Below are 15947 nucleotides of genomic sequence, written 5' to 3'. Positions count from 1 at the left end.
TGCAGTTAGATATAGTCTTGAGACTGAGTGCTAATGAGTGAAAGGTGAGGGGAAGTATAGGCTCTACCACTACCTAATGGTGATTGTGGCTCTACAGACATTACCGAGAAATGAATGAGGGGTTTCTAGTGCGGGCTTCAAACTAATACTCAATTTATTGAGATATCATGATATTTGTAAGGGTTACCAGCTATACAGTGTTGAAAGTCCCAACATTTGGATTGGGGTACATGTTAATCTGCCAATCCTCTGATCCCCTTCCTATTTCCCCAAAACCTGAGGTGTCTGTCTGAGCAGAGGGCCACTGAGACAAATGTTGATATAGAGAGTAACTCCTCTACATTTTTCTTACTGTTTATCAAGAAGGAGATATTGGCTGGGCTTCGTGCACGCTTGTAATCCCACCAGTTTGGGAGGCCAAGGTGGTAGGATCACTTAAGGCCAGGAGTTTGAGACCAGCCTAGGCAACATAATGAGACTCCTCTTTCTATAAAACATTTTTAAAAATTTGCCAGGCTTGGTCGTACATGCCTGTAGTCCTAGCAACTCGGGAAGGCTGAAGTGAGAGGATCGCTTCAACTCAGAAGTTCAAAGTTGCAGTAAGCTATGATTGTGCAACTGCACTCCAGCCTGGGTTACAGAGCTAGACTGTGTCTTGAAGAAAAATAAAAATAAAAGTGTTTTTAAAAATAAAAAAAGAAGGAGATATTTAATCTTGAGGAGCAAAAGCTTTTGGCCTGAACAACTGGAAGCTTGGGGTTTTTTTTATTGAGATTGGGGAAGACTGCAGTACAGGCAGGTTCTCTTTCATATAAACAAGGTGCCCCTCCCTAAGCCCTTCAGGTATTGCTTTGGGATCCACAGGGAAAGGAGGGTCCTGTACTCACCGATATGCAAATCTGAAGATGTTATGCATTCTTGGACAGAATATCATAAAGATGATATTGTGTCTTTCTCAAGGTAACACATCTGGAGGTATACCGTATTCTAACTTAGCTGCCCTTCACCGGTAATTTTAATGTAGCTGCATAGTATTCCACTGTGTGGCTGCACCATAGTTGATTAACCAATGTCTTATGCTTGGACAAATATTACTGCAATCAATAATATTTTGCATATGTATTTTAATATTGTTAGAAGTGTATTGCAGTGTAAATTCCTACAAGCGGCATTGCTAGGTGGAAGGGTAAATGGATATGTGGTTTTGTTAGATATTGTCAAATATCTCTACATAGATAATGCACAGTTTTGCATTTCCCCTAGCAATGAGAGTGCTCATTTCATGGTTTACCAACAGAACATGTTTTCAAGTTTGAGCTCTTACCACTCTGATAGCCGAGAATGGTGTTTCAGTGTAGTTTTCGTTTGCATTTCTTTTGTTATAAATGAAGCTGAGCATCTTTTTGTAAGTTTAAGAGCTATTTTTACATCTCTTTTGTGAATTGTCTGTTCAGGACTTTTGCACATTTTTCTATTGCATTTTTGGCCTTTTAAATCTCAACTACAAAAAGTTATTTTCATGGTAGGAATTTTAGCTACTTAGCTGTAAGATTTGTTGTAAATAACTTCTCCCAGGGTGAGCTTCTCCCAAAGGGCAAGAAGAGCTTCTTCTTGTGGTTTGTCTTTTGATTTTGTTTATATCGTTTTTTGCTGTGCAAAAAAAATTTTAATTTTTATGTAGTCAAATGTATTAATCTTTTCTTAATCTGCATTTTGAGTTGTAGTTAGAAGGCCTTTCACTATACCCTACAGAGAATTTTTACTCGGCAACTACTATGTTCAAGGCATTCGATGAGATGTTAAAAGGAAAACAAAACTGAACAAAATTCAGCCCTTATGCTGAAGAAAGTATGGATCATAGCTTATTTGTCCTCAGTTCAAAAAGAGAATTTTTATATTCAGGATTTACGTACAAATAGGTTGCATGCAACCATAACCATAACCAGAACTCCAGAAATCATTTTTTGTAAAGCAGAAACCAACATACATCATCAGACAATGGGATGGGTTTAGCTCTGCAACTTGCCAACTGTGCAGATATGGACAAGTTGCTAAACTCTGAGTCTCAATTCTAGAATCTAATAATAATACTTATCTTGTAGGATTGTTTGGGGAATTAAGGAAAATCATGTACAAAAAATGAAAAAAATGCTTAGCACAGTGCATGACACACAAGAAAAGCCCCATGAAAGAAAGCTCTATTATTTTATCTACACCACTCTACTTTCTTCTAATTGTCCGTCTGAGTACCCCATCCACTGTGGCCACATACATGAACTCATAACCCAGGCAAAGACAATCAGAAACTTTCCTTGGGATTTAAAACATAGGATTTAAGAGAAGGCATCCTTTTTCTTTTGTAAGATGGAGGTGGGGAAATATGAACCCAAAAGTGGCCAGCAACCATGGTTTCTTTCTCCTAGGAAAAGCCAAGCTCAAGAAAAAAGAGAATGAAATTAGCACTGATCAAAAATGGAGAAAACTTTGATGTAATTTAGCCTCTTGGTTCCTGTCCTCTTTGAAATCTAGCTGCACTTCTGACCTTAATGTTGATTAATATGAGCAAATAAATCCTCCCTTCGTCAAGTTGGGTTCCATTACTTGAATCCAAAAGGGCTCAAGTGATAGATGTTTGAAATCAGACTTTGTTTTACAGCAGCAGCAGCAGCAGCAGCAGAAGTGCTTAATTAATGCAGAGCTAGCAAAACAGAAGGACTAGAGTTATTATTCAATCAGCCTCCCCAAGAACTCAGAGGGTAGCGTTTTTATGAATAATTTGGTAGGCAGAAGGCTAGGGAATGAGTGCTGCTGAATAGATGGGGATAAAATCATAGGGGTGTGGAAAATAGTCCTCGTGAGCTGTGTCTGCCTCTGGGTGGGGGCCAAAGGACTGGTTGAGTCATAAGTCCCGAATTCGGGTGGAGTCAGTTGGTTGCTAGAATGCAAAATGAAATCAGAAATGTTTAGAAACATCTACGTGTGTAGGTAGTCTATGACCCTTTGACAATGGGATGAATTCAGCTATAAAGAGGCTATGTAACAAAATGCCTTATAAAGTACAAGGTGTGACATCTGTAGACGATGATAAAAAATACTTTTGAAGGTAAAAACTACGGAGAGAGCAAATACTGAAGCATTAATATTGATGTTGTTTGTGGCCTTTCGTTTTCAGTTATTTCCGTTTGCAAAGTATTAATTATAGCCGTGATTAAGTGTGCCTTGTAGATTGCATTTGTATTGGCTCTCAGGTAAATGTCCAGATCCATTATTTTATATCTCAGGTAATTCACATGTCCCTAGGAGAGCACATTAAATCATACGACTAATCTTTCATCAGAGTTGAGCACTTGTATTTATTTATTTTAAATTCATATCTTCTTCAAAGCCATTGCCTTCCACTTCCCTACGTGAGAACTGTATTTTGTTTTCCTTTCCCAAAGAAACAGACTCAGGAATCTAATACTGAACCCAAATTGGTTTACTGGGAAAGGACAGGGCAACAAACGGAGATGCTGGCCAGAGTATTCTGCCACCCAACGAGAACCCTGCTCCCAAGAAGTCGTTTTATTTCTAGGCAAATTGTCCTGAATATATAAAGCTCACAGGCCCTCTTCCAAACCACAATTTTCTCTCAGCAGGCATCTGAAATGGAACTGTGATTGCTGCCTGTGCTATCCCTCAAGTCACTCTCATCCGACACAGAACCCAGCCTGGTTAAAACAGTCAAAATCCCAAGTTTGGCTTCCCTATTTAATGTGAAAAGTGTTTCTCTTTTTCTTTCCTTTTTTTTTTTTTGAGACGGAGTCTTGCTCTGTCGTCCAGGCTGGAGTGCAGTGGTACGACCTTGGCTCTCACTGCAACCTCCACTTCCCGGGTTCAAGTGATTCTCCTGCCTCTGCCTCCTGAGTAGCTGGCACTGCAGGCATGTGCCACAACACCCGGCTAATTTTCATATTTTTAATAAAGACGAGGTTTCACCATATTGGTCAGCTGGTCTTGAATGCCTGACCTCATGATCTGCCCACCTTGGCCTCCCAAAGTGCTGGGATTCCAGGCGTGAGCCACCACACCCGTCGAAAATGTTTAAGTCTGATTTACCTGAAGCTGGAACGTTTCCTTTGAAATTAAAAACCAAAAATCACAGGCGACAGCAGAGGGCACCCTTCCCTCTGATATGCAGTTGACACTCTCACCACCTGGAGAAAAGATTTTGTTTTTCTGGGTTTCTTGGGATTGACAAGGGACACACATCCCAGTTTGAGACGACACACCCGTAACAGTTTTTTCCTTTGTCTTCCCATCCCACTTTCCTTTTCTCTCTGAGCTGAGTGACCTTATCTTTGGCGAACCACAGAATAAAGGGAGTGGTTGCCGGCAGAAGCCCTGAGGACTGTATTTTTTCTGTACAGCTTTCAGCGCTTTAGAAAGGACTACAAGTCTTGCTTCTTTGTGGAGACCTAAATGGGTAGTTAAGATTTGTGTTGGGTCCAGTCCCCCAAATATATTCCCCTAAGGGAAAGCAGACAGGAAGCTGTAAAACTCAGAACATTCATGCCCTTAGCCTCCATTTCTCATTGTACAATCTCCCTGTTTGGGGCGGACACTGTTCCTGCTGGCAGCATGCGGTAATGAATGTACACAGCACATATTGGGGTCAGAATGATGGATACTTGAGAAACATCAGTTGAGAAAATCGTGGGTGAATGTTAGCCTACATAATCTCCCCCAACAGAAGAGCTGTTGCAGCAGCAGCTGGGAAATACAGTCAGCATCATGGCTGGAAGGAAAATGAGTGAAATTATTACAGGAAAATGGCAGATTCTAAATATTTTCCTAGGAGTCCTTTAAGAAGCAATGGATATGAAAATATTTACCTCTTGAGTCAATTTTTAATATTTAATCTAGTTAAAATGCCTATTTCCTTTATCCTACTCTCCGTTGTTGTTCGGTCTGCTCCCACCAGCCCTACAAAGAGGGCTCAAGAATCCCAAATAAGGCAATAGGTTCCTGCCCGTCACCGCCTGTGGTCATGGCTGGGCTATGTGCGGAGTAAGCCAAGGAAACAGGAAAACTACAACCTTTTTTGGAAAGTCTCCTGTCTTTCTGCCTGGAGAAATGTGAGAATTGCTTCCGTGACTCATTCCCTCAAGGTTGAAGGGAGCATGAATTTTGACTGAAATGCAGGTTTAACGGTGATGTTACCAATCAGAGCAGGGTATGCATTCATCATCTTTTATTTAAAACCTTTTCTCTAATTTGAAGAGCCACCGTATAAGAAACGTTTTGTGGTCAGCATTCCCTCTCCTTGGACTGCCTGGTATTCTCTTTCTTACAGTGACATCATCTGCTAACTGAAGAAAAATGTGCCAGGATGATGGTGATGTCCTAAGTGAGAATCATCTACTCGATCTCTGACTTCAAAATGTTTTCCTAAAAACACCACCCTTTCCTAAGAACTCTTGCCCCAAACCCCTTCAGATGTTAGATGGCAGTTAACAATAGATTGGGGGATTGGTAAGAATTATGGGGCAGCATAGTCTATCTATCTAGGATACATGTGTGTAGTCGTAGACCTTATCAGGGATGTGTGGACCGAGGAGCAGGAAAACCCCATAATATGGGTGGATTTTGACAATCATCGCTAAGATGAATCCTGGTCTCTGAATAGATTCTTAACACACACACTAGGCTTGCCCCAGATCGCAACTCTTTTTAAAACCATATTTTAAACTTTGTTACCAAGGACCAATTACTCATCTGGTGGTACAAACTAGTGATCAGGGTACCACCTCTTTTCTCCACCTGTCCTGAAGCATTCCTTGCCTTTGACTAGATTAACATCTGTTTAAAGATAAGACCAGATTTACAGTTTTTGGATTCCCATTCAGTGCCCACCACTTACATATTATAGGTGCCCAATTAACATGTGTTGAACAAATATAATTGCAAGAGTCACCCCTGCTCTTTGCTGTGGACCAGGGAAAATACATCACTATACTTTTTCCTTTCCATTTCAGAAACTAGAAGTGGGTGGTAACCCTGCCTTAGAATTTTTCTTGTCCAAGGAAAAGAATAGTGTCTGATTCCGATCTTGTGCCAAGCCTTTGTATACTTCATTTCTAAAAGTAGAAATTAAAGGTAAATGGCTCTAGTGTTTGAAGTGGCGCTATTATAGGCTCTGCTTCTTATGCACTATGATGCCCCTAGCAATATTCTTCTTAGAAGCAGGACGATGAGTATAGGGAACCCACCTTCTGTACAGCAGTAATATATGTTGCTGTTTCCATCGTGGTAAGGAGAACCAAGGCAGATTCAATTGTCCCTTTGTGGATTGAGACTCCCCAGTTTCTAAGCATCACTATTGGTCCTTTGAAAGTGTGTGTGTGCACGTGCATGTAACAATACATGTCCATAAAGCAGTAGTTACTCATAGGAAGCTGGGACACTGCAGGAAGAATGACAGAGTCGCCTTCCTGCTGCTGAAAGGGGATTCAGAGGGTTCAGAGTAGCCCAGACTGTGGCTTCTCCATACTGAATGTTTCTAGGCATTATTATGTCCTGAGGGTGGCCATAGTGGAGAAAGGACTTAGACAAGTCCAAATGCTGTCCATAGGGAGAAAGCTTGAAAATGGAAATGTGAAGAAAGGGCTCTGGCTTGAAGAGAGAAGCAAGGCAGGGAGCTTGGTTTGCAATAACAACCCAACATTTATTAAGAGCTTGCCATATGCCAAGCCCTGTGCTAAGCACTCTATGCTCATTTGTATCTTGTGACCACCCTATGAGCAAAGTGCTGTCATTATCCTTGATGTGCAGATGGGAAAACTGAGGCACGGAGCATTGAAGCAATTTGCCCAAGGTCACATAGGAATGGTAGATGACAGACTTGGATTCACACGTTCCAGCTGCTTCAAAGCCACACCCGTTAGGACTATGCCACCTGCCTCTCTAACATTCCTGAAGGTACTCCAGTAAAGGTGTGACTTTACCCTTATAACTTTGCTAAACTCTGGGAACAGCCTGATGTAGAATCCCCATACAAGCTATTTCCAGGCTGTCATTTTTCTACCTTTCAGTAAGGCTGACAGCACACACACAGCCTTGTGATAATGTGTGAAATTAAGGAGATAGTAGGGTAGGAGAGCATGGCTTTCCCTCACTTACATAGGGAGGGGAAGATGCTGTCTCTGCATTCCCAGAGGGAAAGTGCCATCAAGACAGAGCTGGGGGCAGTGTGGGGGAGATGGCTGCCATGCACATAGATGCAGGGGGAGCTTTCACTAGGGGGATGGGACCTAGGGAGGAGATGAAAAAAAAAATCACAACGAACCAACTTCTAACACCTGAGCGAGGGCCACAGAAGGAAATGGCACTTCTCTCGTTGAAGCAAGAATAGTATGGCTTGTCTGAAAGACAGAGATAGAGATAGGGATAGAGAGAAAATTAAAAAGTGGTATTAAAACTTCCTAACTGGGTGAGAGTAACTTGGCAGCTTCAATAACTTATTGCACTCAATTTGCAATGTCAGTGTCTTGCGTAATTGCCAGAAAGCAACAGTCGTGGGCTGTATTTAGTCCCACTACCTTATTCATATCTAGCCAAGCATATTTCTAAATAACTTCCTGTTTTCGTTACTGCAATTTAGTGGCTCTGTGAAGTGGCACAGGAGAGTCTAAAGACTCTTGCTGAGATGGGTCAGGACATGGGTTCCATGCCTGAAGGCTGGAGACGGGTGGGTGATAGAGGAGTTGCCTATCTGCCCACACCCCTCCGCATTTGTTCCTTCATAGTCCCCAATGCCTTGGTTAGCATTTCCTCAGAAGACCTTGAGATATGGATTCAAGTGCAAGTCATTTATTTGAGGGGTGACCCCAGGAAGTACTGGGTTGGGAGTGGGAAAATAAGATCGGTAATGTAATGAGGCCCATAAAAAGAGCTTTTATCAGACAATTTTCACTTTGGGTCACAGGGGCTCAGTCCCACTGGGGTATCAGTGTGGAATATGTGTCTCAGATTTCTGAAAGATTGAGGGAGGTCAGTCATACTTGAGAGCCACTTCCGGGTGGGGTTATTTTCAGGCACTTCTAGCCCACTGTGGCTGGGAGAGGCTTGGGCCACCACCAGGCAAAAAGCTGAGATACTGGCAGTTGGAAGTCAGGCCAGCGTGCATGAGGGGTATGGATGGAACCCCAGCTTCACCTTCTAGATCCCTCTCAGCCCCATAACTATGAACCCTCAGGTCCTCACCCACCTCAAACTCTGCAGCTTTTCAGCACAGGGCTGAATTGTGGCTCGGAAGAGGAAAAAGCTCACTACCCTCTGTGCCCACATCTTGCTTCTCTCTTCACACTCACTGAAACAGTGACACACGTAGTCATTTGCTCTCTGGGCTAGCCAAGGAAGTCTTTTTTTCCTAAGGTTTCTGAGACGTTGGGAAGATGATTATTTTATTTTAGCTTGGGAGCAGAATGAATTGACTGGAGAATTAGGCTGAGAGCCTGCCACCCATTAAATCATTGTTCCAATATAAGTGTGCTTTTAGAATTCTTAAAACATGAATACAAATTTTTGGAAGAGATTCTCTTTGTGAGTTGGGTGTGGTCTTGGTTCTGCCTGTGCTCCGGGGTATGTGTGTCCAGTGTCCTGTCCATTATCACGGTGGCTCTTTGGTTATCTGTATTTGGATAAATGGAGTGGAGCACAGGATAAAATGCTTCAGAATTTGAGGCTTCCATTCCAGGATTTTGTGGTGGAGAACGCCTGTTCTCTACCATCTATTCAAGGGGAGCCATCTTGAACACTGGAACAATGTATCTAATGTTCTGGAAGTGTTCTGGACAGAGGGCTGAGCTTCTTGTTAATCCAGGACATGCTTTTCTTGGGTGGTAGTGATTTATTGTGGGCCTGTTTGTGTTCTTGCCTAGGCAATAAAAGAGGTGCAACTGAGCTCTTGGGTTGATTTATTTGGCTCTTTCCTGGTATTGTCAAGAGAGCAGACATCTTAGAGAACTTGTGTATATCTCAAGGAACAGACTGAAGGTGAAGAAAGTTCAAAAGGCAAGAAAAAAATCGTACAGTAAATGTTGTAAGGGCATAAAGAAAAAAAAAAAAAAGAAATGGGGCCAAGACAAACCTGTGAAATCTCAGCCTCCCTTCTCATTTTCCATGGCCTGCAAGATTTTGATCCAATACCTAAACAAAGGATTGTATGAACCAGACCACAATCAGATCTAACTATAAAATTACAGATCAAAGGACCACAACTGCCTAAGAAATCTGTTTCCCTCTTCATTCCTGTTCATTTACATGTAATTCTTAGTCACTCTTGTGAGACAATTTTAAAAATAGAAGCTCTGCAATCCACTGGCAGGCTACTTGTTGACAAGTTAAAACTGTCAGACACTTGATTGCTCCAAAGAAATGCAGAAAAGTCAACAGAGAGTACAAAATCTAGCCCATAAGTAAGAGAGAAAATCAATAGAGGGTTCTAGCCTGTATGGCAAATGTGATCTTCCTTGCAATCCTCTTTCTATAATCATTCTTGCTTCCTGAGTCCAAGATTTGATGGATAAAAGTTGTTTTTAGGGCATGAGGGAGCCCTCTGGTGTGTTCCAGAATACTCTGTAACAGAGGTAGAGAAACTTTTCCTGTAAAGGACCAGACAATAAATATTTTAGCCTTCACAGACATGCGGTCTCTGTTATCACTACTCAACTCTGATGGAAGCGCAAACACAGCAGCAGACGATACGTAATGATACATAAACAAATTGGCACAACCGTGTTCCAATAAAACTTTATTTACAAAAAGCAGGCTGGATTTTCTGTTTGTGGGTGGGAGTTTGCTCATCCCTGCTTTGCATCTTGAACTGAATGATAGTTTCATAAGCATATAGATTTGGCCAATTTCATCAAGGTCTGGCCCACTTAAGATTTTGCATGTTGGTATTTAATTATGCCTCCATTTTAAAAAAATGAGATACAATCTTTCTCTTTAATAAGCATAGTGCCACAGATTTTCTGGTGAATCCTTTTAAAATTGGTGTCTGCAATAGATAGGATATTGATTCGGCAGCCTGTAACAGGAATCCTCCACAGTGGCTTGAGAGTTAATTTCTTTCTCTCTCCTGTGTACTGCGGCTCCACACATTAGGGACCCAGGCTCCTTCTCACAATTGCTCTACTACCTTAGCTTGTTATCTTTGTCTGCTTGGAAAAGAACAAGGAAAAAGGGGAGGGGAGGGTACCACCTTTCTTTAATTTTTAATCATTATGGATATATAATAGTTGTACATATTGATGGGGTACATGTGATATTTTTCTATAATATGTGATGATCACACGAGGATAGGTGGGATATCTGTCACTTCAAGTATTTATCGTTTATTTACCTTAGAACATTTCAGTTCTACTATTTTAGTTATTTTGAAATATACAATAAATTATTAACTATAATCGCTCTAGTGTGATACCAAACGGTAGATCTTATTCCTTCCAACTGTATTTTTTATTTTTATTTTTTTAATTTTAATTTTTGAGACAGAGTTTCACTCTGTCACCCAGGCTGGAGTGCAGTGGGGCAATCTCTGCTCACTGTAACCTCTGCCTCCCCGGTCCAAACAATTCTCCTGCCTCAGCCTCCCAAGTAGCAGGGATCACAGGTGCATACCACTATGCTGGCTAATTTTTATATTTTCATTAGAGATCGGGTTTTGTCATGTTGGCCAGTCTGGTCTCAAATTCCTGACCTCAGGTGATCTGCCCACCTCAGCCTCCCAAAGTACTGGGATTACAGGCATGAGCCACCATGTCCAGCTCTAACTGTATTTTTAAAAATACAGTTAACCTTGAGGAATCACCATACCGCCTTCCACAATGGTTGAATTGATTTACACTCCCACTAATAGTGTAAAAGCATTCCTATTTCTCTACATCTTCTCCAGCATCTGTTGTTTCCTGACATTTTAATGATCACCATTCTAACTGGCGTGAGATGGTATCTCATTGTGGTTTTGATTTGCATTTCTCTAATGACCAGCGAAGATAAGCTTTTTTTCATGTTTCTTGGCCACATAAATGTCTTCTTTTGAGAAGTGTCTGTACATAACCAAGGGATTGTAAATCATTCTATTATAAAGACACATGTACACATATGTTTATTGCAGCACTATTCACAATAGCAAAGACTTGGAACCAACCGAAATGCCCATCAGTGATAGACTGGATAAAGAAAATGTGGCACATATATACCATGGAATACTATGCAGCCATAAAAAAGGATGAGTTCCTGTCCTTTGCAGGGACATAGATGAAGCTGGAAGCCATCATTCTCAGCAAACTAACACAGGAACAGAAAACCCAACACTACATGCTCTCACTCATAAGTGGGAGTTGAACAATGAGAACACATGGACACAGAGTGGGGAACATTACACACTGGGGCCTGTCGAGGGGGTGGGGGGCAACAGGAGGGATAGCCTCAGGAGAAATACCTAATACAGATGATGGCTTGATGGGTGCACCAAACCACCATGGCACGTGTATACCTATGTAACCAATCTGCACATTCTGCACATGTATCCCAGTACTTAAAGTACCATGTATATATATACACACAGTTAACCATTCCCTTTTATCCTTCTGTCCCCACTACACTTCCCAGCCTCTGGTAATCATCATTCTACTCTCTGTGTCCATGAGATCATTTTTATTTTAGCTCCCCACATATTAGTGAGAACATGTGATATTTATCCCTCTGTGCCTTGCTTATTTTGGCACATAATTTATTCTCTTATCCCACTGGCCATGAATCAAATAAAGCCTGGGCATTCTGTTATTATAGAAGAAAGGAAGTGGGAGGCTGAGGCAGGCAGATCATGAGGTCAAGAGATTGAGACCATGGTGAAACCCCGTCTCTACTAAAAAATAGAAAAATTAGCTGGGCATGGTGGTGCGCGCCTGTGGTCCCAGCTACTTGGGAGGCTGAGGCAGGAGAATTGCTTGAACCCGGGAAGTGGAGGTTGCAGTGAGCCAAGATCGTGCCACTGCACTCCAGCCTGGAACCTGGCAACAGAGCGAGACTCTGTCTCAAAAAAAAAAAAAGAAGAAGAAGAAGAAGAAAGGAAGAACAAATTTTGAAATATTGAGAGTCTACCAGCAGTCTGGTCTTTGTTTCCCAGGGAATATGGTATCTGTCTCCACCATGGCTTTTACAAGACTGCTACTTGTCCTCTGTATGTGCCAGTGATAAGTTGGGGTTCTATAAAAATGGTGACTTTCCAGATTCTAAATCAGAAACACTAGAGAAAATTTATTGTGTTATGCTTATATTTATTCCTCTACCTATAATTATATTTACACATGTGGAACAATATTTTAATCAAATCTGACATCCTTCAGAATGAAACATTGCCTGTTCTATTACAGGGGATTTTGTTTTAACAGGTTGAATGAATAATTACTGGTGTGTGGGCAGTCACCCACATATAATGACTCTTCAAGTCAAGTTAGTGATGACAGCATCTTAGCCCAATCCCCGGATAAGCCTTGGCCTTCCCATGATCACGGCGAACTCTCTATGCTACTGAAAAACAGAGGGCGGCCTGAGAAGTGCAGGTGGTGAGGTGTCCAAGCAGGGACGTCTTCTCCTGTGCAGCATGGAGGCTTGACTTGATGGAAGGCAGCCAGATGATGGCAGGATCACTGCGCTGCTGGAGAGAAGGACAGAACTTCATTTACTGTAAATTTCAGTGTGATCTTGATCCAGTTGCTTTACTTCTCTGAATCAGTTTCCTCATCTCTAATGCAGTGATTCTTTGCTCTAGCCTTCTCTTGAGCTGAACATTCACAGCTGAAGTTATTCTGGGAACCCCTCTCCTTGGTCATCTTGCAGCCTGTGCCAACTCCACTCGTCAAAACAGAACTTCACTGTGCACCTTACTAATGTGCTCTGGTGTGGTGACCATTCCTACTCACCTGTCTGAAATGCATTCGGTTGTACTATTTGAAGTAGTATTGTGCCTTGCTTTTGCTCTGACCTCTGCCTGGAAACCCTTTCCTTCCTTCTTTTTGGGATCAATTCACAATCTTTCTTCCAAATAGGAATCACCTCCTCCATGAAGTCTCCCCTAATACCCTCTCTTCCGCTCAGGTTAAGTGCCACCCCTCTCTGTCCCTGGAGTCACATGGATACATCATGTTGGCCTCTTGGTGTTAACATTAATTGTGTATCTCTGTTTCTTCTTGGGAGCAACTTGAATGACTGTTTTTTTGTTTTTTGTTTTTTGTTTTTTTAAAGACCAGGGGAAAACGCGAACGCAGTCCCCCACTACCACAAATTATACAGTCGAGTTTCCCACATTTGGGGAAATTGCAGGGGTCAGCACATCCAGAGTGCAATGGATAAGCCTCGCCCTGGGAAAACCACCTTCGTATTCATGGTATCTCCCCTGCCAGGTAAGTATATGACTGCTTTTGTATCTCTCTAGTGCCAAGCACTGTGCTTACTGCTGGTAGGTGACTATGAACATGTGTTGCTTTTGAGCAATCTGGTGATATGGGGAAACTCGATGACTTGCAGGGTCTGTGCCAACTGTAAAATATTAGGCATTACGATCTCAAGCACCAAATATCTGAAATGTTGTTGCAGGTGTAGTGCTGAGAGCAGAAGTTAGGAATCTTTATTGCAAGAAAAGCTGTCATGATGACGTGGGAAATACAAATTCACTCCCCAAACGTCTGAGTGCCTGCTGCATCGGGCAGCGTACCAGGCCCTGGAAATACTGCAGAGAACAGGCAGTTTCTCCCTGTAGGGCCGTTCCATTGCCCTGCGGGAGGTCGCAGTTCCTATCCCCTGGTGGAGACGGCATGAGCCAATAGATGAAGAAACAGAATGTCAGGTCCTCACAAGGGCCTGGAGGCACAGAAAGCAGGGTCAGGGAGTGGAGAACTGAAGGGAACGAAGGCCTTTGTGAGAAGCTGACATCAGAAGAGACTGGAATGAAGTGAGAGTGAGATAGTGAGAATCACATATCAGGAAAAACTCAGGGAGATGTTGGTGCATGGGGTGGATACGGAAAAGCCTGGCTCCTGGGCTGAGCTGAGTGCTGGACCTCAGCCTGCTCAATGTCTTGCAGGAGTGACTGAATGAAGACAGAGGGATGATTTCTGTTGTTTGTACCGAGCGGGGGCTGCAGCATGAGAGTGACAGAAACAAGGACTTCATGGCCCAGTTATAGCTCTGGCATGTCTTAGCTGAGGGTTTGGACAAATTAGTTGACCTCTTTGAGCCTGTGTCTTTGTATGTTAAATGTCAGTAATTATAACTGTGTCAGAAAGGCTGTGGGGATGACATGGCAATGTTTACACAAGTGGAGAGTCAGCACAATGTAGTGGTTAAAGCCTAGACTTGGGAGCCAAATGTGGTTCAAATTTCAGCCCTGTCACTTACAAGCTGTGTGACCTAAGGCAAGTCACTAAACCACTCTGTGCCTCAGTTCCCTTATCTGTAAAGTGGCAGTAGTAATCATACCTTCCTTACAGCCTTGCTGAGATGCTTAAATGAGTTTCCATGCATAAAGCCCCATCCTACATTGCCTGGCATGGAGTCCATGCTATAAAAGGTTGCTGTTTGCTCTCACAATGCCTAACATGGGGCCTGGTCCCTAGCTAGAATTTAGTAAATATTGGGCTATTTATCTCCCTCCAAGATTCCTGAAGGAGATTATAGAGTAGCCCTTCTCTTCTAGCACTTTCTTCCTTCCTCCCAGTTCTATCACAGCCTGCTAGCTATACTCAGTAAATTTTCTAATGAACAGACTTCTTTTGGGAAAACTTTAAGGCAAAAAACAAGAGAGTCCTTCTCCTTCTCCTTCTTTGAGATGGAATCCTCACTATGTTGCCCAGGCTGGTCTCGAACTCCTGGGCTCAAGTAATTCTCCTGTCTCAGCCTCCCAAAGTGGTGAGATTACAGGTAGAACCACCATGTCCAGCTATTTCTTGCTTCTTGTCACAAATCTGCCTGCCCCAGGTATGTTACCTGCCAACGCCAATTTTCCTCTTCTCATGGAAACTGCTCCTTTTCAACATCCACCCTTAACCTGGGAAGCCGCTTCAAGCTGTTCTCTGCTGGTAGATGGGCTCAGGAATCAGTCAATCCAGAGGCCAGCCAGAGCCTTAAGGTGGAACCTGCTGGGAACAGATTAACTAGGCCAGGTAGATTTTACCCTTCAGGATTTTGAACCAGTAATACAGGAAGGATGAGTAAGTTGCAGGCACAGACGGATGAGGTTATCCTTGGAGACCAGCTGCATTGTGTTAATGGTGGAGAACTTGGATGAAGATCTGGGGACTGGGAGAGCAGTCTGAGGTTCTGAAATCCTCCTCCACTTTCAGGCTCTGAGATGGTCAGAGAAGCATCTCGGCATCTAAGACCTTCCATCTCCCTTCCCTGCTGCAGGTGCACTTCAGTATTAAACTTCTCTTATTTTGGCAGGCTAAGGGAGCATCTGTTTCTTGCGTCTAAAAGACTTCATGTCAAAGAATTTGAGGGGTTGAAAGCAAATCTGCTAAGACATAATCCAGGGGGATTTAGCTCCGGGGCAGTAGATGGAGACTCTGTGTAGTACCCTGATTTCTCCTAGACAGCCTTTAAGAAACCAAATTATTAAGTCAGGTCTTGCCTAAAGAGACATTCAGCAATTTCCACGCCCATGATGTAGGGTTGGTAACTGTGGGGAAGATTTTCCACAGACATATCTGTGCACAGATGCCGGTGAGTGGCAGTCATGATAAAGACACTGTCCGACCTGAGTGTCCTGCCTTTATTCTGGATGGTGGGGATCAATGATCTCTTTTTCTGGGTGGTAGAGTGTCTTGGTTTTATGGTCCTCATCCATGGAAGAGCGGAAACTAGACTATCTGTTACCAAAATGGCGGAGGTGGCCTTATTGT

The 15947-nt window shown here is 42.7% G+C and overlaps 1 non-coding gene across 1 annotated transcript; it reads right to left on the bottom strand.

The window, feature by feature from the left end:
- Positions 1-13295: 13295 nt before the first annotated feature.
- LOC116556821 lies at positions 13296-13459 on the bottom strand. The gene has a single exon (XR_004271178.1). It is a non-coding gene; the product is annotated as a U1 spliceosomal RNA (small nuclear RNA).
- Between the last annotated feature and the right edge of the window lie 2488 nt (positions 13460-15947).

Source organism: Sapajus apella, unplaced genomic scaffold, assembly GCF_009761245.1.
Source record: "Sapajus apella isolate SASKATOON/1434 unplaced genomic scaffold, GSC_monkey_1.0 scaffold17, whole genome shotgun sequence".
NCBI classification, from domain to species: Eukaryota; Metazoa; Chordata; class Mammalia; order Primates; family Cebidae; genus Sapajus; species Sapajus apella.
Note: the sequence above shows the minus strand (reverse complement) of the source record. Positions and strands in the feature narration are given on the sequence as shown.